Source organism: Capricornis sumatraensis, chromosome 11, assembly GCF_032405125.1.
Source record: "Capricornis sumatraensis isolate serow.1 chromosome 11, serow.2, whole genome shotgun sequence".
NCBI classification, from domain to species: domain Eukaryota; kingdom Metazoa; phylum Chordata; class Mammalia; order Artiodactyla; family Bovidae; genus Capricornis; species Capricornis sumatraensis.
The window spans coordinates 38,824,845-38,851,115 of NC_091079.1; the positions used below are offsets into that span (position 1 = coordinate 38,824,845).

General features: G+C 42.6%; 1 pseudogene; it reads left to right on the top strand.

Moving 5' to 3' along the window:
* Nucleotides 1-26,110, top strand: LOC138088299 (nucleolar RNA helicase 2-like; annotated as a pseudogene).
* Nucleotides 26,111-26,271: the final 161 nt, after the last annotated feature.

Genomic DNA, 26,271 nt, shown 5'->3' on the forward strand with positions numbered 1-26,271 from the left:
ATGCATCTCCCTGGAGAGCTCTGCCAGACCCAGTTCCGAGAGCTGGAGCTGGAGGGTGAGCGTGCGGACTCACCCCCAAGTGCTGGGGCAGGAAGGATGACACCTTCCCAACTGTGGAACGTGGTTTGTTGAGCATAGGTATGGGTGTTCCAGGCCGGGGTCCTGGTTCCTCTTCTTCCCGACTCACAGGGCTGGCACGTGGTCCCTGCCCAAGTGTCCCTGCAAACAAAAGAACGTAGGTTTTTCTTGGTAGGACAGTACAATTCAGCTGAATTCCTAAAAGTACATGTTTCAAATGCTGTAAAATAATGTAATTGAATTTGAATTTTTCCCTCTAATTTTGACCCAGACTTACTAGTTGGAGCATCCTTACTGGATTTAGACACAGACACAGATACTCCTAGCATCTGTTATAAATACAACCACCTCCACCCAAGGAATCAAAGATCAGCAAGACAAGAAGCTCAGAATGTAACTCTTAGAACAAAGTTAGGAAATGTTTGGTTTAAGAAAGTGCTGTTACTTATTAAGTCTGAGGTAATTTCTTAAATACCTCTGCAACTCAATTTTTAAAACTTTGATGTTTCAGGCTTTAAAAAAGTTGTTAGTATAATTCTCATTGACCCTTCACTCAAATTCCTGTTACACTTTCTCAAATGTGCTTTAACATTCTCTATAAAATTTTATTTGAGACACTTAGGATGCCCCTTTACTTATAAGTATGTCCTTAATATAATTTATGTCCTAAATCCAGTAGCCTTCATATAAAACCAGAGAATTATTCATAACAATCAAAAATTCAGGGACTTTCCTGGTGGTCCAGTGGTTAATGAGTGCTTCCACTGCAGGGGGCGTGGGTTCAGTCCCTGGTTGGGGAGTTAAGATCTCACTGCCATGCAGTGGCAAAAATTAATTTTTTTTTAAAAAGTTATCCGTTACCTAATCTACAGACATTCAGAATTCATCAAATGTCTCAATAACGCTCATAGTAAAACTAAGAAATTCAGGTTTCTGCTTTAGGATCACAAGGTGCATTTAGTTTTCATGTCTCTCCTCTTCATTCTGGAGCATTCCTCAGTCTTATCTCATCTTTTTGCGACTCTGACATTTTTAAGGAGTGCAGGCCACAGCTTTTGGAGATGTCTCTCAATTTGGGTCTGACTGACATCTTTCTGGTTGGATTCTGGGGACCCTTTGGCAGCAGCAGCACAGGTGAGGCTGTGTCCTCAGCGCATCACACCAGGGGGTCATGAACCTGACCTTTACTGCTGAGGTTGAACTTGATCACCTGAGTAAAGTGGTGTTCTGGTTTCTTCATTGTAAATTATGTTTTTGGTGTCTTTTTTTTTTCCTTTTTAAATTAGAAGTATCTTGTGAGGAGACAATCTGGGGCAATGTAAATATTCTGTTCTTGTCAGATTTTGAGAGTAAGTAGTACATTTGAACCCCAGAGATTTTATTGATCTGGATATCTACAGTGGTGTGTCACTTAACCTAGAGCTAGACATCCTGAAGTGTGAAGTCAAGTGGGTCTTAGGAAGCATTACTGTAAACAAAGTTAGTGGAGGTGATGGAATTCCAGCTGAGCTATTTCAAATCCTAAAAGATGATGCTGTGAAAGTGCTGCACTCAATATGCCAGCAAATTTGGAAAACTCAGCAATGGCCACAGGACTGGAAAAGGTCAGTTTTCATTCCAACCCCAAAGAAAGGCAATGCCAAAGAATGTTCAAACTACTGCGCAATTACACTCATCTCGCACACTAGCAAAGTAATGCTCAAAATTCTCCAAGCCAGGCTTCAACAGTGTGTGAACTGAGAACTTACAGATGTTCAAGCTAGATTTAGAAAAGACAGAGGAACCAGAGATCAAATTGCCAACATCTGATCACAGAAAAAGGAAAGAAATTTCAGAAAAACATCTGCTTCATTGACTATACTAACCCCTTTGACTGTGTGGATCACAACAAACTGGAAAATTCTTAAAAAGATGGAAATACCACATCCCCTTACCTGTCTTCTGAGAAATCTGTGCGCGATCAAGAAGCAACAGTTAGAACCTTATATGGAACAACTGACTGGTTCAAAATTGGGAAAGGAGTTCATTAAGGCTGTATATTGTCACCCTGCTTATTTAAACTTACATGCAGAGTACATAATGCGATGAGGGCTGAATGAATCACAAGCTGGAATCAAGATTTCCAGAACAAATAACCTAAGATATGCAGGTGATACCACTCTAATGGCAGAAAGTGAAGAGGCACTAAAGAGCCTGTTGATGAAGATGAAAGAGGACAGTGAGAAAGCTGGCTTGAAACTCAACTTTAAAAAACTTAAGATCATGGCCTCTGGTCCCATCACTTCATGGCAAACAGATGGGGGAAAACTGTAAACAGTGACAGATTTTATTTTCTTGGGCTCCAAAATCACTTCTGACAGTATGGTGACTACAGCCATGAAATTAAAAGACTTGCTTCCTGGAAGAAAAGTTATGACAAACCTAGACAACGTATTAAAAGCAGAGACCACTTGGCTGACAAAAGTCCATGTAGTCAAAGCTATGGTTTTTCCAGTAGTCATGTATGGATGTAAGAGCTGGACCATAAAGAAGTCTGAGCACCAAAGAATTGATGCATTTGAACTGTGGTGCTAGAGAAGACTCTTGAGAGTCCCTGGAACTGTAAGATCAAACTAGTCAATCCGAAAGGAAATCAGTCCCGAATATTCATTGGAAGGACTAATGCTGAAGCTCCAATACTTTGGCCACCTGATGCAAAGAGCCGACTCACTGGAAAAGTCCCTGATGCTGGGAAAGATTGAGGGCAGGAAGGAGACGGGGATAACAGAGGATGAGATGATTAGATAGCATCACTGACTCAATGGACGTGAATTTGTCCTGTGGAGGACAGAGGAGCCTGATGTGCATCCATGGGGTAGCAAAGAATTGGACAACAATTAGTTAGTAACTGATAACAACAACCCTTAAATATCAGCATTGATCATTTTAAAACAAATCACATTACTGCAATCTGGCAATGCCACATGATTTAACACTACATATCCTGTTCTTAAAAACCTTTCCAAGTTTGCCTATTCTAGTTAAAACAGAAACTCCTTGTCATTCATAAGTAAAATACTGCAGGATCTGGCTCCAGCTGTCTCTGGGACCTCAGGGACACAACACTAACACACTTTCAGTCACACCGGACTTCCTCTGGTGGCCAAATAAGCTCATTACTAAGGCCTATGACAGATACCAGGGCTTCCCTCCCAGAGGCCCATTCCCCAGGTCCCAGGCCCTCCTCTTTCAGCCGCCGGCCTCTGCCTGGGTTCTCTCCAGGCTTCACAGGAGCTCTGCCCTATTATCTGAGCTGCAACCCTCCTCTGAGAGGGCCCCTCCCTCACTGACTGCACTAAAGAACGGGGCCAACTCTGTTGCTCTTCTGTTGCCCCATTTGCTTTTCAGTACTTATCATGATGGGAAAGTGTCTCATGTATGTACTGTTTAAGTCTGCTGTTTGTCTACTTCCATTAGCACGTAAGCTCCATGAAGGCAGGGACCTTTTTTAAGTTTTCCAGATTAAAAGAACAATTTATAAAACCTCATGGGCCTCATGATCATTGCAGCATTATTCACAACAGCCAACACACGGAAATGACCTGTGTCCATTGGTGGATGAGTGGATAAACAAGATGTGAAATTCTATATAAATACATATATGTAATTATACATACACGTATGTACATATACACACAATGGAATATCATTCATCCATAAAAAAGGAAATCCTGCCCTTTGTGACAACATGGATGGACTAGAGGGCATTATGCCAAGGGAAATAAGTCAGACAGAGAAAGACAAAATACTGTATGATCTCTTTTACGTGGAGTCTAAAACAAAACAAAACTTAAAACCTCAGAGGTGTTTATTCTTTGGATTCTTTTCTCTCACTGCTCTCTGTCTACTGTTGCAAATGGAAAGTTGGATTTAAGATCTGCTTCTATGTTTTTCAAGCTTCCCTGGTGGCTCCGATGGTAAAGAATGTGCCCACGATGCGGGAGACCTGGGTTCGATCCCTGGGTAGGGAAGATCTCCTGGAGAAGAGAATGGCAACCCACTCCAGTATGTTTGCCTGGAGAAGTCCACGGACAGAGGAGCCTAGAAGGCTACCGTCCAGGTGGTTGCAAAGAGTTGGACACACCTGAGCAAATAACACTTCCACTGTTTTCTGTTTCCCAAGGCTTTATCAGGCTCTGCCGAGACCAAGTAATGGATTCCATGTTTTATTTCACACACACACACCACGCGGCCCATGTGCAGTGTTCTCCCCTCTCAGCAGCTCCGCAGGGCAGCACTGGTCCCGTTTAACAGGCACGTCTCTGAGGCCCTGGACAAGGGAGGGATGGAGAAGGACACTGGTCCAGCTCCTTCCCTCGTGAAAGAGAAGCAGCTGATCCAGCTGCCTTACCTTTGTGGGGTCTCCTGGCATGGGGGCTGAAATGCAGGGCTGATTCCTGCAACGGTGGAGAGCTGTCTTTGAGGAATGGACAGCCTTCTGCAGTGTTTGCTCCAGAACCACCTGGGAGTAGCTAAACAGGGGCCCTGCTCTACCCAACAGAATATCAGTCTTTATTGGAAACATCCAATTCAGTGACATTTCCGGCTCAGAGTCTCCAACATCCTGTCTATTCCTCTGAGGGCTGTGCTTCCGGCACGGCCACTCTGTCTTCAGTGGGATTTCACAGGCAGAGTGTGTGATCTGCTGGCCTGAATTGCTGTGAACCCTGAACACATAATCTCACAAAGGTGAAAACAGTCTTCCCTTAGTTGGAAGGTTATATTGTAATATTATAGAACATATAGGATCTGTGCTAACGATTTCTATAAGCTATCTGCTGTGATTATTTCAAAAAGGGCTTACAGTAAAAGATCCCTGAAACCTATTTCTACCATATCAGATACATTCTAAAGTTTTGCGCAACCAGAGGGCCAAACTCAAGCTCAGCGATGTGTATGTTAAACGGATGAAGTCTCTTCCCTCTGAACCTTGAAAAGGGCTGAAGCACTGGGGAATAATGATTCAATTGGCTTCATGTTGCTCCTTAAGACTTTTGGCATCATTACAGCAAAGCCACATTTGACTTAGGAATAAAGTTCAATGACTGTTTCTTATAAGACTCCTGAAAATTAAAAAAAGGATACAGTAAAGGCAGGCAAAGAAGTAAAAATTACAGTCACAGAGAAGAAAGCTTCAGAACCAGGTACAGCCTGTCCTCGGTGACTCACTGAGTAACTGTCTCTGCACATTTATAATAATGGCTCCATGGGACCTGAGCGGACCCTTTCAGCGGCTCTGTCTCAGGACCTAAACTTACCCAATCAGCCTAGCCGCAGTTTAACTCTGGAGTTTGCTGTCAAGATGCAAAATATCTGGAAGGATTTCCACATCAAAACACTGCCAAATGTGAATTTTTGCTCAGAATGAATTTGTAAGTGAGAAGAAAAGATGCCAGATTGGAGAATTTTCAAGAAACACTCTACTCACTTGTTCTCAACGTCAGATTTCTGGGCTGTGGATGATCCTACATAAACTCAACTTCTTATGGATAAAGGACAGACAGTTCCATGAGACAGGCTTTGACTGTGGGGTCCAGGTGCTTTCTAAACTATTAACTTTACACCTTAATGATTCTTTTAGAACAAGGTTAGAAAGAAAGTGAAAGTCCGACTCTTTGCGACCCCATGGACTATACAGTCTATGGAATTCTCCAGGCCAGAATACTGGAGTGGGTGGCCTTTCCCTTCTCCAAGGTATCTTGCCAACCCAGGGATCAAACCCAGGTCTCCCGCGTTGCAGGCAGATTCTTTACCAGCTGAGCCAGAAGGGAAGCCCAAGAATACTGGATTGGGTAGCCTATCCTTTCTCCAGCGGATCTTCCCAACCCAGGAATCGAACTGGGATCTGCATTGCAGGTGGATTCTTTACCAACTGAGCAATGAAGGAAGACCAGAACAAAGTTAATGTCACGTCAAACTATTGGGTTGCTTAATTAATAGCTGTTATTAAAGAAATTAGACATTTATCCACCAAGGAAAGATTAATTCATGCTGTTGATAAGCCCATTTAAACAGTAATAATATTTTACTTTTACATCTTGTGCCCTCTGCATATTAATAACTAGATATGAAGGTGCCATAGGTATATCAACTTTTTGGGAAGGCACAGTTGATTTACCATATTATATCAGTTTCAGGCGTATAGCATAGTGATTCACAATTGTTAAGAGGTTACTATAAAGTACTGGCTATATTCCTGGGTCAGGGAACTTGTAGCTGGTTTATTGTATACCTAGTGGTTCACGCCTCTTACTCCTCCATTCTCCCTACGTATCACTCTGGTTCCCACTGGTAACCACAGTTTTGTTCTCTACATCTGTGAGTCTTTCTTGTTATATTCACTGGTTTTATTTTTTAGAGTCATTTAAATGATATCATACAGTTTGTTTGACTTATTTCACTTAGCATAATACACTCCAAGTCCATCTATGTTATTGCAAATGGCAAGATTCTTTTTTGATGGCTGAATAATATCAACCCTATATACGCACCACATCGTCCTTATCTATTCATTTGCTGATGGACACTTAGATTGCTTCCATTCCTGAGCTATTATAAGCAGTGCTGCAATGAATACTGGGGTGCATGTTTTTTTTCCCCCAATTACTGTCTTGGTTCCTTTTGGGATGCATGCCCAGGAGTGGAATTGCTAGACCAAACAGTAGCTGTTCAGGTTCTTGAGGATGCTCCATATTGTTTTCCACAGTGGCTGCATGGGTTTACATTCCTACCACCAGTGCACAAGCGTTCTCTTTTCTCCACATCCTCACCAACACTTGGCATTCGTTATTATTCTTTTTTTAATGACAACCATTCTGAGAGGTGTGAGGTGGTATCTCATTGTAGTTTTAATTTGCATTTCCCTCATGATTAGAAATACTGGGCCTCTTCATGTGCCTGTTGGCCATCTTTGGAAAAATGTCCCAGATAAACTGAAGATGATGCGTCAAGAAGAGGCAAATGAGAATTTTTTTCCATTTTGTCCAGCTCCACTGGCCCTGAGGGGCCGAGCCCTTTGTCCCTGGATTCTGGGTAACACAGTGTACACAGAGGCAGCAGCTGAGCCATGTGGGCAGTTGAGGCACTCTCCTGCTGCTGCTGCTAAGTCGCTTCAGTCATGTCCGACTCTGTGCGACCCCAGAGATGGCAGCCCACCAGGCTCTCTTGTCCCTGGGGTTCTCCAGGCAAGAACATTGGAGTGGGTTGTCATTTCCTTCTCCAATGCAGGAAAGTGAAAAGTGAAAGTGAAGCCACTCAGTCGTGTCTGACTCTCCGTGACCCCATGGACTACAGTCTACCAGGCTCCTCCACCCTTGGGATTTTCCAGGCAAGAGTACTGGAGTGGGGTGCCATTGCCTTCTCCAGAGGCACTCTCCTACCCCACCCCTAAAGACAGGGCCACATCTTCCCAAAGAAAAACAGACTCCTGTTGGCAGGACCTGCCATGTGCAGTCCTTCAGAGGACTTCATTCAGGCTGGAGGGGGCCTATCCAGGTCTCCAACTGTTGTGGGCTGAATGTTCAGTCCCCCTAAAATTCCTATGTTGAAACCTGATACCCGAGGTGATGGTATTAGTGGGTAGCATTTGGCAGGTGGGGTGGGGGGTGGGGGGAGTGGGGGGGTGGGGGTGGGGGGGGGTGGGGTGACTGCAGAGCCTTACGATAGAAGCAGCACTCTTTTGTAACAGAGGCCCCAGAGACCATGCCATGAGCACACAATAGGCCTTCTGCAACCCGGGAAAGGGCCCTCACCGGACCCCGAATCTGCTGGTGCCATGATCCTGGACTTCCCAGGCCTCAGAAATGTGAGAAATACATTTATATTGCCATCTAGTCTCTGGTATTTCATTTTACAGCAGCCCATGTGGAGAAGACACCAACCTTCCTTCCACTGCCCCCAACTCACCCCTGGATGTGTTATGCTCCCCCACTTGGTGCTTCTACACAAATGCTTTATCTGACCAAGTCCCACCTGTTCTCCAAGATCACGGATGTCCCCAGGTCCTCCCACTGCCCTGCACCCACCTCTCTGGGACCTTCTGTACCTACTGTTGTGGGTGTCCTCTCTCCTCCTCAGGGCCCAGCGCAGGGCTTGAGTGCTCTAGGGAGTGGAAGAAATACATAAATACAACTGGAGTGCACTTGTAGTCCCATGGGCTCTTGCTAAAATTCACCATATGGAATATAAGCAAAGCTTCTCAACACACTTAGGCATGATGTCCTGAAGTTGACCAGATGTTGGACATGGGCTTTGCTGATCAAGTGGAAGAGATTTTATACGTAGCATACAAGAAAGATTCAGAAGACAATCCCCAAACATTGGTCTTTTCTGCAACTTGCCCTCATTAGGTGTATAATGTTGCTAAAAAATACATGAAATCTACATATGAACAGGCAGTCCTGATTGGTAAAAAGACACAGAAAACAGCAATAACTGTAGAGCCTCTGGCTATCAAGTGCCACTGGACTGAGAGGGCAGCAGTTATTGGGGACATGAGCTGAGTGTACAGTGGTTATCAAGGGCGCACTATCACATTTTGTGAAACGAAGGAAGAAGCCCAGGAGTTGTCACAGAATGTGGCCATAAAGCAGGATTCCCAGTCTTTACACAGAGACATTCCATAGAAGGAAGGGGAAATCACCCTGAAAGGTTTTAGAAACGATGATGTTGCAGTTCTGGTTGCAACCAATGTTGCTGCACACAGGTTAGACATCCCTGAGGTTGATCTGGTTGTTACAAGATCCCCACCAAAGGATGTGGAGTCCTACATTCACCATTCTGGGTGAACACAGCTGGAGAGACCAGGGTTTGCATCTGCTTTTATCAGCACAAGGAAGAATACCAGTTAGCCAAAGTGGAGCAAAAAGTGGGAATTAAATTTAAGCGAACAGGTATTTCTTCTGCAGCAGAGATAATAAAAAAGCTTCTAGCAAAGGTGCCATCAGGCTCTTGGACTCTGTGCCTCCCACTGCGATTGGTCACTTCAAGCAGTCAGCTGAGAAGCTGATTGAGGAGAAGGGAGCTGTGGAAGCCTTGGCAGCAGCCCTGGCCCAGTTTTCCAGTGCCACATCAATAGATCAGCGCTCCTTGATCAACTCAAACGTGGGCTTTGTGACCATGATCTGCGATGCTCAACTGAGACGCCAAACATTAGTTATGCTTGGAAAGAACTTAAAGATCAGCTGGGTGAGGATACTGATTCCAAAGTGAAGAGAATGGTCTTTCTCGAAGGAAAGCAGGGTGTTTGCTTTGATATCCCTAATGCATCAGTAACAGAAGAACAGGAAAAGTGGAATGATTCATGGCGATTGGAACCTTTCTGTGGCCACAGAGCAACCAGAGCTAGAAGGACCACGGGAGCGATATCGCAACAGGGGGAAGGCAGTTGAGGCTTCAGGGGACAGCCCGAGAACAACCAAGGTGTCAGGGGACAGTGGGAAGGAAGTAAAAGCTTCAGAGGACAGCAATCAGGAGGTGGCAACAAAAGTAACAGATTCCAAAACAAAGGCCAGAAGTGGAGTTTTAATAAAACATTTGGACAGAAATTTGAAGTAAAGGATTTATTTGGCAAAAACAAATATGTTCAGCAACATGGGACTGAACATTGTTTTTCATACAAAGTTAAAAGCACACTGTATTTCCTTCTGAACCACTTGCCCAGAGTCCATCTCTTTGAGAGAGATAAGTTTTATCTAAATTATTTAATCTGTGGTGACTGTCAGTTATAACTTTATTGCTACTTCTATCTTGGGTATTCCTTTGGAAAAGGTGTATGGATTTATTACATATTCTAATAAATTGTCTATAGATTATAGGATAAAGTCAAGCATGTATCTGCTGATACTTTTTAAGTTGATCTTTTATACTTAGAAATGTCTCTTAGTAGGCTTCCTGGTGGCTCAGATGGCATCTGGAAGTTCTTGGTTCACTCTTGCTGTTGGTAAAAGGTGACTTTTTAAAGATACAATCAAGACATGGAGAAAGATAAAATGATTGTCAAAGATTTTAACTTATTAATCAGAGAATCAAAAAGAAATTACAGTTGGTTCAAATGAAAACTGGAAGAATATTGGCATTAATTTATAAATTGAAGCAAAATGGAACTACACACAGGGAATGCACATGTGTATGCTCAGTCATGTACAACTATTTGCGACCCCATGGACTGTAGACTGCCAGGCTCCTCCATTCATGGGATTTCCCAGGCAAGAATACTGGAGTGGGTTACCATTTCCTTCTCCAGGGAATCTTCCCTACCCAGGGATTGAACCCACATCTCCTGTGTCTCCTGCCTGTGCAGGCAGATTCTCTATCACTGAGTCACCTGGGAATCCCACCACAGGGAATAATCCATAGCAAACTACTGGACACAACTGATTTGTATTTCTGTGGACAAAAATCATGGATCACTACCAGTTTTTTGTTTACAAATTAATGAGTTGTAAAATAGCATAAAGACAGCAAAATGAGCAGAGAACCTGCAGAATCATGTTACCCAGACATGTTTCCATCGTACATACCCAGTGAGCTTCTCAGTCCATTTCATAGTTTGTTTGTTTTTTACAGTTTTTCCTTTTACTGCTTTAAGTTTGAAACTGTCAAAAATGTTAAAAAAATTTTCAAGTGTTTTATAAATGGCAACAGCAGGGAGATGGCAATTGAAACACCTATTTCAACCATCAGAAGATGCATTTTTTTTTTACAATTTTACTTACTTATTTTTATTTTGGCTGTGCCAAATCTTCCTTGTTGTGCACAGACTTTCTCTAGTTGCAGTGAGCAGGGGCTACTATGTAGCTGTTGTGCACTGGTTTCTCACTGCGGTGGCTTCTCTCATTGCAAAGCATGGGCTCTAGAGTGTACAGGCTCAATAGTTGTGGTGCACCAGTTAACTTGGCCCTTGGCATGTGGGATTTTCCTGTACCAGGGATTAAACCCATATCCCCTACATTGTCAGGTAGATTTTTAACCCCTGGATCATCAGGGAAGCCTGATACATTTAGTTTTGAAAGCAGTATGTGGAAAAAACTACTCTAGATTAAGGTGGGGAAAAAAAAAAAAGAAAAAGTGAATTCACTGTAAGCTCAGATGTATCTAAAATAATCAGATACATATGCACACAAGTTAGAACTATCAAAAAATTTTATGAATTTGGAAATAATCTAAAATATATTTAATAAATCTTTCTGATGTCTCTTCAAGCATAAAAGTAGTTTGAATGGGAAAAGAGGCTCTGTGCAAACCAACATGATGAGTGTCCTCAAATCTGCACGTTGAATTTCTTAGACAACTGGAAGGAGATGTCAGTTACAATCAAAGCCAGAACACAGTCCAATGGCCTTACATGAAGCATTTGCAGCCTCCTGACTTGTCAACAGACTCTCTTTCTTGGGTTATAAATATTCCATGTGTGGTGGCTGTGTTCCCTGTCAACTTGGTTAAGCTGTAACTATTTTTTTAAATACAATTTAATTTATTATTTTTGCCTGTGCTGGGTCTTCTTTACAGGCTTTCTCTAGTTGCAGAGAGCCGGGGCTACTCTCTCATTGCAGTGCATGGGCTTCTCAGCTCGTTGGCTTCTCTTGTTGCGGAGCACACGCTCCAGGGCATGTTGGCTTCAGCAGCTGTGGTGTGGGCTCAGTAGCTGCCGTTCCCGGGCTCTAGAACACAGGCTCAAAAGTTGTGGCGCACCGGCTTAGTGGGGTGTAGGATATTCCCAGATTAGGGATCATAGCCCTGTCTCCTGCAGCAGCAGATTCTTTACCACGAGCCACCAGGGAAGCCCTGAAGCTGTGTTTTGTGCAGTTCCTTCCCTGGGCTGTCTGGGCTGGGCTGGCCACAGGAGTGGTCAGCCGGAGACCCAGGGGCAGTAAAGGAGCAGCCACTCCGTCCGCAGCTGCACCCCTTCCCAGGTGCAGAGCACTGGCTCACCTGTGGGAAGGAGGCAGATATCTCCTTTGGGAGCAGGTGTGAACACAGCCCTGCGGCAGAGGCACCTCCTTCCCTTCAGATCCTGGCACATCTGCTTATGTTCTTGCCTGCATGCTTACCTGCAGCCACGTCAGTATACTCTCATCTTAACAAGGTTAGGTCTTCCAATCTGTGAATATGGGCTGTCTTTCCATTTAGGTATGTCGTTTTTAGTTTCTTTCAGCAATGTTTTCAACATTGTTCAGTCTTATTTTTATGCTATTGCAAATGAAATGGTTTTCATAATTTCCATTACAAATTCTTCATTGTTAGTGTATAGAAATGCTTCTGACTTTTGTGTGATGATTGTATCCTGCCTCTTTGCTGAATTAGGTTCTTAGTTCTAAAAGTTGTTTTTTGGCATTTTTAGGGTTTTCTACACATAAGATCAGGTCACCAGTGAACAGAGATAAATTTTATTTATTCCTTTCCAATTTGGGTAATTTTGATCCCCTTATCTTGCCTAATTCTTCTAAAACCAATGCATTAAAAGGAAGTGACAAAGTGGGCATCCTTATCTTACTGCTGATCTTATGGGAAAAGCTTTCAGTCTTTCACTACTGAGAATGACATTAGATGTAGGGTTTTCAGATGTGGACTTTATGATATTGAGGAAGTTTCCTTTTATTCCTAGGTTTTTGAGTGTTTTTTAATCGTGAAAGGGTTGTGAATTTGTCTAATGCTTTTACTTCACCAATTGGGACTACAATGTGAGTTTTTTCTTCATCCTATTAATGTGGGTATCATGTGAACACACTTTGCATTCCTGGAATATGTCCCACTTGGTCATGGTGTACAGTCATCTCACTATGCAGCTGATTTTAGCTTTCTGGTATTTTGTTGAGATTTTTTGCTTCAATATTCATGAGGGATGTTGGTCTGCAGTTTCCTCTTCTTGCACTGTCTTTGTCAGGCTTTGATATCGTGTAATGCCGACTTTATAACACACATTAGAAAGTGAATGCTGACTTCTAGAGGAGCTATCCCACGTTGAAGGTCAGGAACGGCAGCGGTAAGGAGATACCCCTCGTCCAAGGTAAGGAGCAGCAGCTGTGCTTTGCTGGAGCAGCTGTGAAGAGATACCCCACGCCCAAGGTAAGAGAAACCAAAGTAAGATGGTAGGTGTTGCAAGAGGGCATCAGAGGGCAGACACACTGAAACCATACTCACAGAAAACTAGTCAATCTAATCACACTAGGACCACAGCCTTGTCTATCTCAATGAAACCAAGCCATGCCTGTGGGGCAACCCAAGATGGGCGGGTCATGGTGGAGAGGTCTGACAGGGTGTGGTCCACTGGAGAAGGGAATGGCAAGCCACTTCAGTATTCTTGCCTTGAGAACTCCATGAACACTATGAAAAGGCAAAATGATACGATACCAAAAGAGGAACTCCCCAGGTCATTCGGTACCCAATATGCTACTGGAGATCAATGGAGAAATAACTCCAGAAAGAATGAAGGGATGCAGCCAAAGCAAAAACAGTACCCAGCTATGGATGTGACTGATGATAGAAGCAAGATCCAGTGCTGTAAGGAGCAATATTGCATAGGAACCTGGAATGTCAGGTCCATGAATCAAGGCAAATTGGAAGTGGTCAAACAAGAGATGGCAAGAGTGAATGTCGACATTCTAGGAATCAGCGAACTAAAATGGACTGGAATGAGTGAATTTAACTCAGATGACCATTATATCTACTACTGCGGGCAAGAATCCCTCAGAGGAAATGGAGTAGCCATCATAGTCAACAAGAGTCCAAAATGCAGTACTTGGATGCAATCTCAAAAACGACAGAATGATCTCTGTTCGTCTCCAAGGCAAACCATTCAATATCACAGTTATCCAAGTCTATGCCCCAACCAGTAACGCTGAAGAAGCTGAAGTTGAACGGTTTTAGGAAGACCTACAAGACCTTTTAGAATTAACATCCCCAAAAGATGTCCTTTTCATTATAGGGGACTGGATTGCAAAAGTAGGAAGTCAAGAAACACCTGGAGTAACAGGCAAACTTGGCCTTGGAATGCGGAATGAAGCAGGGCAAAGACTAATAGAATTTTGCCAAGAAAATGCACTGGTCATAACAAACACCCTTTTCCAACAACACAAGAGAAGACTCTACACATGGACATCACCAGATGGTCAACACCGAAATCAGACTGATTATATTCTTTGCAGCCAAAGATGGAGAAGCTCTATACAGTCAACAAAAACAAGACCAGGAGCTGACTGTGGCTCAGATCATGAACTCCTTATTGCCAAATTCAGACTCAAATTGAAGTAGGGAAAACCGCTAGACCATTCAGGTATGACCTAAATCAAATCCCTTATGATTATACAGTGGAAGTGAGAAATAGATTTAAGGGCCTAGATCTGATAGATAGAGTGCCTGATGAACTATGGAATGAGGTTTGTGACACTGTACAGGAGACAGGGATCAAGACCATCCCCATGGAAAAGAAATGCAAAAAAGCAAAATGGCTGTCTGGGGAGGCCTTACACATAGCTGTGAAAAGAAGAGAGGGGAAAAGCAAAGGAGAAAAGGAAAGATATAAGCATCTGAATGCAGAGTTCCAAAGAATAGCAAGAAGAGATAAGAAAGCCTTCTTCAGTGATCAATGCAAAGAAATAGAGGAAAACAACAGAATGGGAAAGACTAGAGATCTCTTCAAGAAAATTAGAGATACCAAGGGAACATTTCATGCAAAGATGGGCTCGATAAAGGACAGAAAAGGTATGGACCTAACAGAAGCAGAAGATATTAAGAACAGGTGGCAAGAATACACGGAAGAACTGTACAAAAAAGATCTTCATGACCCAGATAATCATGATGATGTGATCACTAATCTAGAGCCAGACATCTTGGAAAGTGAAGTCAAGTGGGCCTTAGAAAGCATCACTACAAACAAAGCTAGCGGAGGTGATGGAATTCCAGTTGAGCTGTTTCAAGTCCTGAAAGATGATGCTGTGAAAGTGCTGCACTCAATATGCCAGCAAATTTGGAAAACTCAGCAGTGGCCACAGGACTGGAAAAGGTCAGTTTTCATTCCAATCCCAAAGAAAGGCAATGCCAAAGAATGCTCCAACTACCGCACAATTGCATCATCTCACATGCTAATAACGTAATGCTCAAAATTCTCCAAGCCAGGCTTCAGCAATACGTGAACTGTGAACTTCCTGATGTTCAAGCTGGTTTTAGAAAAGGCAGAGGAACCAGAGATCAAATTGCCAACATCTGCTGGATCATCGAAAAAGCAGGAGAGTTCCAGAAAAACATGTTTCTGCTTTATTGACTATGCCAAAGCCTTTGACTGTGTGGATCACAATAAACTGTGGAAAATTCTGAAAGAGATAGGAATACCAGACCACCTAACCTGCCTCTTGAGAAATCTGTATGCAGGCCAGGAAGCAACAGTTAGAACTGGACATGGAACAACAGACTGGTTCCAAATAGGAAAAGGAGTATGTCAAGGCTGTATATTGTCACCCTGCTTATTTAACTTCTATGCAGAGTACATCATGAGAAACGCTGGACTGGAAGAAACACAAGCTGGAATCAAGATTGCTGAGAGAAATATCAATAACCTTAGATATGCAGATGACAGAAAGTGAAGAGGAGCTAAAAAAGCCTCCTGATGAAAGTGAAAGAGGAGAGCGAAAAAGTTGGCTTAAAGCTCAACAATCAGAAAATGAAGATCATGGCATCTGGTCCTATCACTTCATGGGAAATAGATGGGGAAACAGTGGAAACAGTGTCAGATTTTATTTTTTGGGGCTCCAAAATCACTGCAGATGGTGACTGCAGCCATGAAATTAAAAGACGCTTACTCCTTGGAAGAAAAGTTGTGACCAACCTAGATAGTATATTCAAAAGCAGAAACATTACTTTGCCAACTAATGCCTGTCTAGTCAAGGATATGGTTTTTCCTGTGGTCATGCATGGATGTGAGAGCTGGACTGTGAAGAAGGCTGAGCGCCGAAGAATTGATGCTTTTGAACTGTGGTGTTGGAGAAGACTCTTGAGAGTCCCTTGGACTGCAAGGAGATCCAACCAGTCCATTCTGAAGGAGATCAACCCTGGGATTTCTTTGGAAGGAATGATGCTAAAGCTGAAACTCCAGTACTTTGGCCACCTCATGAGAAGAGCTGACTCATTGGAAAAGACTCTGATGCTGGGAGGGACTGGGGGCAGGAGGAGAAGGGGACGACAGAGGATGAGATGGCTGGATGGCATCACGGACTCGATGGACGTGAGTCTGAGTGAACTCCGGGAGATGGTGATAAACAGGGAGGCCTGGCGTGCTGCGATTCATGGGGTCGCAGAGTCAGACATGACTGAGCGACTGAACTGAACTGAAATGCTGACTTCATAACACCCATTATAAAGTCCCTCATCTTTAATTTCTGGGGAAATATTGAGAGGACTGGCATTAATTCTTCCCTAAATCCTTGGTAAAATTCACCAGTGAAGCCATCTTGATCTGGGGCTTTTCTTTGTTGGGAGATTTTTTTTTTTTAATTACTGACTCAATCTTACTGGTTATAGGTCTATTCAGATTTTCTATTTCTTCATAATTCAGTTTCAGGAGATTGTGTGTTTCTAGGAATCTGTCCCTTTCATCTAGGTTATCTCACTTTTTTAGTGTACAACTGTTCATGACAGTCTCTTATAATACTTATTTTTGTGTAGTTCGTTACATACCCACTTTTATTTTTGATTTTAATCATGAAACAAAGTAGTCTTTTTCTTAGCCAATGTAGCTAAACATTTGTCAGTTTCATGAAACATAAGCAGTCTTTTTCTTAGTCAATATAGCTAAGGGTTTGTCAGTTTCATTGTTCCTCTCAAAGAACCATCATTTGATTACATTGATTTTCTTGATTGTTTTCTTATTCTGTTTTTCTCCACTCTAATCTTCCTTCTTTCTACTAGCTTTGGGTTTAGTTTGTGCTTTGCCTGGTTCCTTATGCTATAAGATTAGGTAATTAATTTGAGATTTTTCTTTTTTAATGTAAATATTTAAAGCTATTCATTTCCCTGTTTACACTGCTTTCACTGCATCCCATAAGTTTTGGTAAATTGTATTCTTGGGAAATTAGAAAATTTCCCTTGTGATTTCTCTTTTGATACACTGGTTAAGAGTGTATTGATTAAGTTCTATATACTTGTGAATTATCCAGATTTTCTTCTGTTAATGACTTGTTTCATTTGTGATAAGAAAAGATACTTTTTATGGTTCTTGTCTTTTAAAATTTATTTTGAAACTTGTTTTGTGACAGATGCTCATCCTGGAGACTGCTCCATGCGCACTTGAGAAAACGGTGGGTGATACTGTTGCTGAGTCAACTGTCCAACTTGTCCATATTATTGCTTGGTCCTCAATTTCTTTCTCAATCTTCTGCTTCATGGTTGTCTCTGTTATCAGAAGTGGGGTGCCAAAGACTCCAACTGTTATGCAGAACTGCTTATTTCTGCTTTTAAGACTCGAAGGAGCTAGCGATATAAGCTTGGAGTTTATTCAAAGAATGAGAGGGAAGATGGCCTTCTCTCCTGCCCCACTTTTCCTCTGGTTATAAAAGTGTAGCCCAGTAAGTTCTTGGGGTGGAGCTCTTCTGCCTGCCTGCTCATATCCTTCACAAGAATCCTATACTAACAAATCCACTTCTTACCTCTCACTTTGTCTCTGACCGAATTCCTTCTGTGCTGAGACATAAAGAACCTAAGCTTCATTAAGCTGAGACCAGCTGTGTGGTTTCAGTTGGAACCAGAAGACTGATGATTAATATTCCTGAAACATCACCCTGTAACCTCACCATCAGTCAGAAGAATGTACCTGAGCTGGTCCCACACCCTGAGACCCTCACCCCAGTTGCTGCCTTAAAAACTTCCCTGGAAGTCCTTGGGATGTTCAAGTCTTTCCAGCACCAGCTGCTTGTTCTCCTTGCTTCGCGCCTATGACTAAACTCTGTACTTTTCTTCACCACAACCAGGTAGACTGGCTTTGGCGATCGTCAGGTGAGCAAACCTGAGTTTGGCTTGGTAGCATGAGGATTAATTTAGGCTGACTGTGTTTAAGGCCCTGAAGACTCAGGAAGAGCCTTTGACCTTTCCCCTAACTGCCTAAGGATGTGGACAGAAGATCTTATTCTACAAGAGTCTTGGAAGCAGTGACAAATGACCAGAGAAGAAAATGTCTTGATAATATGATAAATATTAATATTTTAAAGCCTTTAAAATTGTACTTCTGAAAACTGAGTGGAAAAAATGTTTTACTGAAAGTAGTAATATGTAGGATGGAAGAGCAGTAATTAAAAAGTATGTTTATGTGAAAGGTGTATAAGAAACTAAAAATAGATGTGTTAGCTTCCCTGGTATCTCAGATAGTAAAGAATTTGCCTGCAATGCAGGAGACCCGAGTTTGATCCCTGGGTCAGGAAGATCCCCTGAAGAAGGGAATGGAAACCCATTCCAGTATTCCTGCCTGGAGAATCCCTTTGACAGGGAAGCCTGGCGGGCTACAGCCCATGGGGTCCCAAAGAGTCAGACATGATTGAGTGATTAGCACTTTCACTTTCAAAGTAATGGTCATGAATAAATTATTATAGAATTATTATTAATAAAATATTGCATCTTTTTTTAAAAAGAAGGAATTTAAATATCTTAAGAAATTTATGACTTTATGTCAGATCCTCTCTTTCAGAGTTCTTTGTAACCCTGAGTCCTCTCCCTACTTTTAGCGTGCATAGTTCATGTTATTTCAGTGGTTGTCCATTCTTTCCAGTTATGGACTTAAAACTTCAAATGTTATCAATGTTTCTAAGAATCTCTTTCATAGTGAGAAAATAACACACTGGAGTAAGAACAAATTCCATCTGTATTATCTTAAGTTTTCATTATCTCCTGTTTATTTAGATTTAAGAATACTCCAGTTGCTGAATGAGAGGAGGGAGAATGCACCCAGTAAATCTGAACTTAACACCATGACACCAATCACTGTTCTAACCAACCAGAGGAGACTTGAGAGCGCTCACCATTGGGGTGCAAGTGCTTACCTGTGGAGCCTGAACAGTCAGCTCACAGTAGATGGTGAAGGATGAATCTACTCTCACCCCACAGCTCTGCCTGGTTGGACACTCCAGAAAGGATGCTCTAACCCAGGGATGGTTGGAATAGGCAGCAGAAACATGCAGACATCCCCCTGGGGGCTGCTCTCAGCAGAGCACAGCCAGCGGTAATCCAAATCACAGGTGATGGGCTCTCATCAGCCTGACTGAAAACAAGTGAGCGTCAGGATGCACTTGCAACACACTGCAAGGAGCCAGCAGGGAGGACGTTCAGCTGCAATGTACTGGGAGGAAAGGGGTCCACGTAGGAGCAATGGCCGGGGGACAGACCCAGAACTGACTCTGAATCTACACTGTTGGACAGACAGTGAGGAAGCACATGGACCATATGTGAAAGAGCAGAGAGGAGAGGAGAAGACCAAGAGGCGAGCATGGGAGATAAGGAAGCAGGCATGGGAACAGACAATGTGGAACCTTCTAGTCCACTGCAGGAACCTTAGCTGAGGACAAGAAAAGCCACTGTTAAGGTTTTTACAAAATGCTTTTTTTTTTTTAAAGAGCAGTCTAGGTTCATAGCACAACTGAGTGATTTCCCATATAACTCCCTGCCCAAACATGCATAGTCCCCCCGACCCTGCCTCCATTATCAACACCCTTAACAAGATGGCAAACTTGTCATAATTAATAAATGTACACTGAAACACCATAATCACCCAAGTCCACAGTTTATATTAGGGTTCACTCTTGGTGTTGTAACTCCATGGGTTGGATGAATGTATGACACAAATCCACTACAGAATCATAAAGACTAATCGCTGCCCTAAAGTCCTCTGTTTATCTATCCCTACTTCTCCCATTATTTTGAGGAACCACCCATCTTTTCATGGACTCCATAGTTTTGACTTTCAGAAGGTCAACTAGTATATAACCTTTTTCAGATTACCTTCTTTTACCTAATATGCAGTAATATGCATTTAAGTTTCTTCCAAGATTTCATAGCTCATTTTTTTAAAGCACTGAATAGTATTCCATTGTCTACATACATCATAGTTTATGTATCCATGCACCTAGTAACATTGGTTGCTTCCAAGTTTTGGCAATCATGAAGAAAGCTACTATAAATATTAGTGTGTAGGTTTCAAGTGAACGTAAGTTTTCAGCTCCTTTGGGTAAATATCAAGAAGCAAAACTACTGGATTATATATGAAGAATATGTTCAGTTTTGTGAGAAACTGCCAAACTTCTTCCAAAGTGGCTGCACTATTTTTCATTGCCACCAGCAAATAACGAGAAGTCCTGTTGCTCTACATCCTCGCTGGCATTTGGTGCTGTCAGGGCTCTGGGTTTTGGCCATTCTAAAAGGTGTGTAGCAACATCTCACTGCTCTTTTAGTTTTTGCCTCTCCCTGATGACACATGATGTGGAGCACCTTCTCATGTGCTTACTTGCTATTAGTATTTCTTCTTTGTTGAGGGGTCTGCTAGGATCTCCAGCTCATTTTTTAAACTAGGTTGTTTGTTTTCTTGTTGTTGAAGTTCTTATATTTTGGATAACAGTTCTTTACAAGATGGGTCTTTTATAAATATTTCTCCTGCCTGTGGCTCGTCTTTACATTCTTTCGACAGCGTTTATTGCAAAGAAGAAAAATTTTAATTGTACTTAAGTCCAGCTTATCAGTTCTTTTATGGATGGTGCCCTCAGGGTCCTATCTAAAAAGTCATTGCCAAATCCATTGCCATCTAGGCTTTTCCCATGTTAACTTCAGAAATTTTATAGTATTGCATTATATACTTCGGTCTGTGATACATTTCAAGTTCATTTTTTGTGAAGGATATAAGGTCTGTGTCTAGATTTTTTTTTTTTTGCATCTGAATGTTCAGTTGTCCAAGTACCATTTGTTGAAAAGACTCTCTTTCCTCCATTGTACTGCCTCTGCTATCTGTCAAAGATCAGCTAACTCTATTTCTAGAGGTCTATTTATGGGATGGCTATTCTGTTCCAATGACCAGTTCTTTCGCCAAAATGATTTTATCTTGAATATTGCATCTTCATAGTAACTCTTCAATTTGAGCAGTGTCAGTCCACCAATTTTGTTCTTCTTTAATATTGTGTTGGCTACCCTGGATCTTTGCCTCTCTAAACTCTAGAATCAGCTTGTCCACAATTCACAAACTAACTTACCAGGATTTTGATGGGGATCACATTGAAACTAGATTAATTTGGAAAGAACTGACATCTTGACAATACTGTCTTCCAATCCATGAACATGAGATATCTCTCCACTTATTTAGTTCTTCTTTGATTTTGTTTATCAGAGTTTTTATAACTTTACTCAGATAAGATATTATATGTAATTTGTTAGGTTTGTTCCTGAGTGTTTAATTTGGAGGGTACTTATGTTAGTATTATGTTTTTAACTTCAAGTTGCAGTTGATCATTGCTGATATATGAGAAACTGATAGACTTTTGTATGATAACTTTGTATCCTGCAACCTGGCTATAATCGATTATTAGTTCCAGAATATTTTTTGATTTTTTCAGATTTTTTACACAGAAAATCATGTCATTGGCAAATAGTTTATTTCTTTGGTTTCCAGTACAATGTTGAAAAGGATCAAGGATTGAAATGGTGTCCCTTGCACTGCAAGGCAGATTCTTAACCACTGGACCACCAGGGAAGCCCTTCCTCTATTCCTAGTTTACTGACAGTTTTTGTCATGAATGAATCTTGAATTTCATCATATGCTTTTCTGTATCTATTGATATGATCATGTGTTTTTGTTTTTAACCTGCTGATATCATGAACTATATTAATTGATTTTGAATGTTGAAATAGCTTTGTATCCGTGAGATAAATCCCGTTGCTGCTAAGTCACTTCAGTCGCGTCCGACTCTGTGCGACCCCATAGACGGCAGCCCACCAGGCTCCCCCATCCCTGGAATTCTCTAGGCAAGAACGCTGGAGTGGGTTGCCATTTCCTTCTCCAATGCATGAAAGTGAAAAGTCAAAGTGAAGTCGCTCAGTCGTGTCTGACCCTCAGCAACCCCATGGACTGCAACCTACCAGGCTCCTCTGTCCATGGGATTTTCCAGGCAAGATTACTGGAAAATGGCAGTGGGTGCCATTGCCTTCTCCAGAGATAAATCCTACTTGGTTGCAATGTGTAATTCTTTTTATGTATTACTGAATCTATTTGCAAATATTTTGTTGAAGATTTTTTATCTATGTCGAAGAGACAGATCACAGTTTTCTGATGTCTTTGGTTTTGGTGGTAGGGTAATGCTGACCTTATAAAATGAAGTAGAACATATTCAGTTTATTTTCTCTGAAACAGACTGTAGAGAATTGGTGTAATTTTTCCATTAAATATGATAGAATTTACCAGTGAACATATCTGCACCTGGTGCTTTGTTTTGAAAGGTGATTAATTATTAATGTATCTTCTTCAATATACACAGACCTATTCAGTCTGTCTGTAAGCTTTGGCAGACTATACCTTTTAAGGAATTGATCCATTTCATCTGGGTTGTCAAATGTGGGGCATAGATTTGTTTATACTATTTTTTCATTAGGGTTTCCCTGGTGGCTGAGACCGTAAAGAATCTGCCTGCAATACAGGAGACCTAGGTTCAACCCCTGAGTTGGAAAGATCCCCTGGAGAAGGGAATGGCTACCCACTCCAGTATTCTTGCCAGGAGAATTCCATGGACAGAGGAGCCTGGTGTTAAATTTCCCTTTAAGTAATGCTTTCACTGTATCTCACAAATTTTGGTAAGTTGTGTTTTCACTTATTTAAAAAGCTTTACAGCAATCCCAGGAATTCCCTGGCAGTCCAGTGGTCAGGATTCAGCACTTTCATTTCCAGGGTCTATATTCAATTCCTGGTTGGGGAACTATGATCCCACAAGCCTCACAGAGTGGCAAAGAAAAAAAAAAAAAGCTTTCTCACAATCACTATCAAAACACCAATGCTGTTTTTCACAGAACTAGAATAATTCTAAAATTTGTAGAGAAACAATAAAGACCCTGAATAGCTAAAGCAGTCTTGAGAAAGAAGAACAGAGCAGGAGGCAGCATGCTTCCAGCCTTCAGACTACACTACAGAACTACCTTAATCAAAACAGTATGATAGCATCATTCAGTCCTCACCCCTCAGCTGATGATGAGGCAGCTGAGATCTACAGAGGCCCGCACAGTCAGATAATGCTGAAGACAAGAGCTAGTCCAGATCTAACAACTCCCATTAGATGAGCTGTGTGGAACATTCCCTTTCTCCTGGACTGTCTGCTTCCTCCTCCACCCCTAACCCAGGGTGCACAAGGTAAAACCACTAACAAACACCACTGGCTTACCAGGAGGCTGATGTACAGATGCTTCATCCCTGTGCCCCCCGCCAAAAAACCATAAACAGGATGAAATGGGCACAAACACAGGCACATAAATCAATAGGACAGAAGAGCCAGTAATAAAGCCATGCACTTAGGGTCAATTAATCTACAACAGAGAAGGCAAGAATATAACTACTTACTGTTATTGTAATTAGCTCATCTTATAATAACCATTACCATACGTCAAAAAAGTTCACTGACTCCCAAAATATATGGAGACAGAATAGCACACATCTAAATAACAGCAGAGGCAACAATAAAAAAATCTCGAGAAATTTACAAAATTTATTTTAAATTTAGGCAGAGTTGATTTACTAGTTTCAGGTGTACAACATAGTGATTCTAAACTTTTATGTTATACTCCATTTAAAGTTATAAAACATTGGCTATATTTCCTGTCCTGTTCTTGTAGTTTATTTTATACATAGTAGTTTGTACCTCTTAATCCATTCCCCCTATCTTGCCCCTCCTCCTTCCTTCTCACCACTGGTAACTACTAGCTTATTTTCTACATCTCAGAGTTTGTTTCAGTTTTGTTGTATCTATTTCCTTGTTTCATTTTTTAGATTCCACATAGAAGTGAAAACATTTGAGTATTTGTCTTTGTCTCACTTCACTTAGTGTAATACCCTCCAGGTCCATACTCGTTCTTGACAGTGGTCAAATTTCATTAAAAAAATGATTTATTTGGCTGTGTCAGATCTTAGTTGTGGAGAAGGAAATGGCAACCCACTCCAGTGTTCTTGCCTGGAGAATCCCAGGGACAGAAGAGCCTGGTGGGCTGCAGTCTATGAGGTCGCACAGAGTCGGACACGACAATGTGACTTAGCAGCAGCAGCAGGTCTTAACTGTGGCCCAGGGGCTCTAGAACATGTGGGTTCAGTACTTGCAGCACACAGGCTTAGTTGCCCCTCGACATTTAAGATCTTAGTTCCCTGACCAGAGATTGAACTGCATCTCCTGAATTAGAAGGTGGATTCTTAACCACTGAACCACCAGGAAACTCCCATAATCTCATTCTTTTTAAAGGGTAATATTCCATTGCACACATATTCTGCATTTTTATCCATTCATCTGTTGATGGACACTTAGGTTGCTTCCATATCTTGGCTACTATAAAGAGTGTATTAGTTTCCTATTGCTGCATAACATATTATCCCAAAATGTCCTTGCTCGAAACACTTAACCATTTGTTATCTCAATTTTTAAGGGTCAGGAACGGGGTGACCAGATGGGTTCCTCTGTCTCAAGGTCTCTAGCAGAGTAGCCATTAAGATGTTGGGGCAGGCTGAAGACCTGACTGGGGAGGATCTGCTTTAAAGCTCATGCCCTGTTTGTTGACAAGATTCAGCTCCTCAGGCTGTTGAACTGAGCTCCTCACATCGTCAAGTTTACTGACCAGAGACTGATCTCAATTCCTTGCCATGTGGGCTTCTCTATAAGGCAGCTGAGTCATAACTGAGAGCTGGCTTCCCTCAAAGAGAGGACTGGAGCAAGGGACAGCAATGCATGCAATCTAATTTTTTTGGCCCAGACCAGGGCCGTGGGATCTTAGTTCTCTTAGTTCCCCACCAAGGTTCCAACCCAGGGCCCCTGGCAGTGAAAGAGCTGAGTACTAACCACTGGACTGCGGGGAATTCCCGGCGATCTAGTCTTCTAAAACAAAATTTCGGAAGTGATTACCTCCGCCACCCCACCTCCCCACGCTTGTTTTATTCAATGGAAGCTGGTCAGTAAACCCAGCGCACACACAAAGCGAGAGGATTATAAAGAACAACAGGAAAGCCAAGAGGGGAGCCACGATAGAGTTTTCCACCAGAGTGAAAAGTAAAGTAACGGAGCGCCCAGCAGTGTCACTTCACATTAGGGGGGTAGCTGGGACCAATTCGGAAGAAGCAGCAGCTGACACTTTACGTTCAGAACTAAGACTACGGCCTGTCTTTTCCCCAGGCCTCGGTCGTGCTATCGTGAAGTCACTCAGTCGTGTCCGACTCTTTGCGGCCCCATGGACTGTAGCCTACCAGGCTCTTCCCTCCATGGGTTTCTCCAGGCAAGAGTACTGGAGTGGGTTGCCATTTCCTTCGTGCTAAGGCATGGGTAAATGAGCGCGCAGGATGGAAAGAGGTCCACCCCGCAGGGACCACCGCCCTGCGCAGAGCAAGTCCCACTCGGGCGAGCTCGGGCCTCGGGGAGAGATCGGCGCGCCCCAGGGGGGTCGTCCTGGCTGTCACCGCCGGGAACCGCCCCGTGCCAGCGGCCGCCCAAGCCCCGTGGGCACCTCAGCTCTCCGGACGGAGTCATGCTCCCTAATCACTCAGAAACGTAAAGAACTTTCTAGAGTCACAGAGACTTAATCATGTTTTTCCAGCATGCCTATCTCAAAAGAAAACATGAATACGGCGGCTTAATTGTAAGGTCTCTTTAAACATTCTGTCACTCCTGCAGAACCGTCAACGCCCCAGTCAGGGCCTCATTTCCACAGACACTTGGTGTACCTCAACACAGAAGCCACCCTCTCCCAGACAGAGGACAGCCCTCTGGGCGGCGCTCGCGCACGGCGCTCGCGCACCTGATTCGACGCACGCCTGTGATATGTTGGCGCCGGGGGGAGCTCCCGGAGCATCAGCCCCTCACAGAGCATTCTCGCCTCACGCTCTTGCTCTTTCATGTTGACTGACTCAAGTCTGTTCCACGATCTTAGCCTTCAACCTTTCCCTCAGACTCAGCGGCTCCG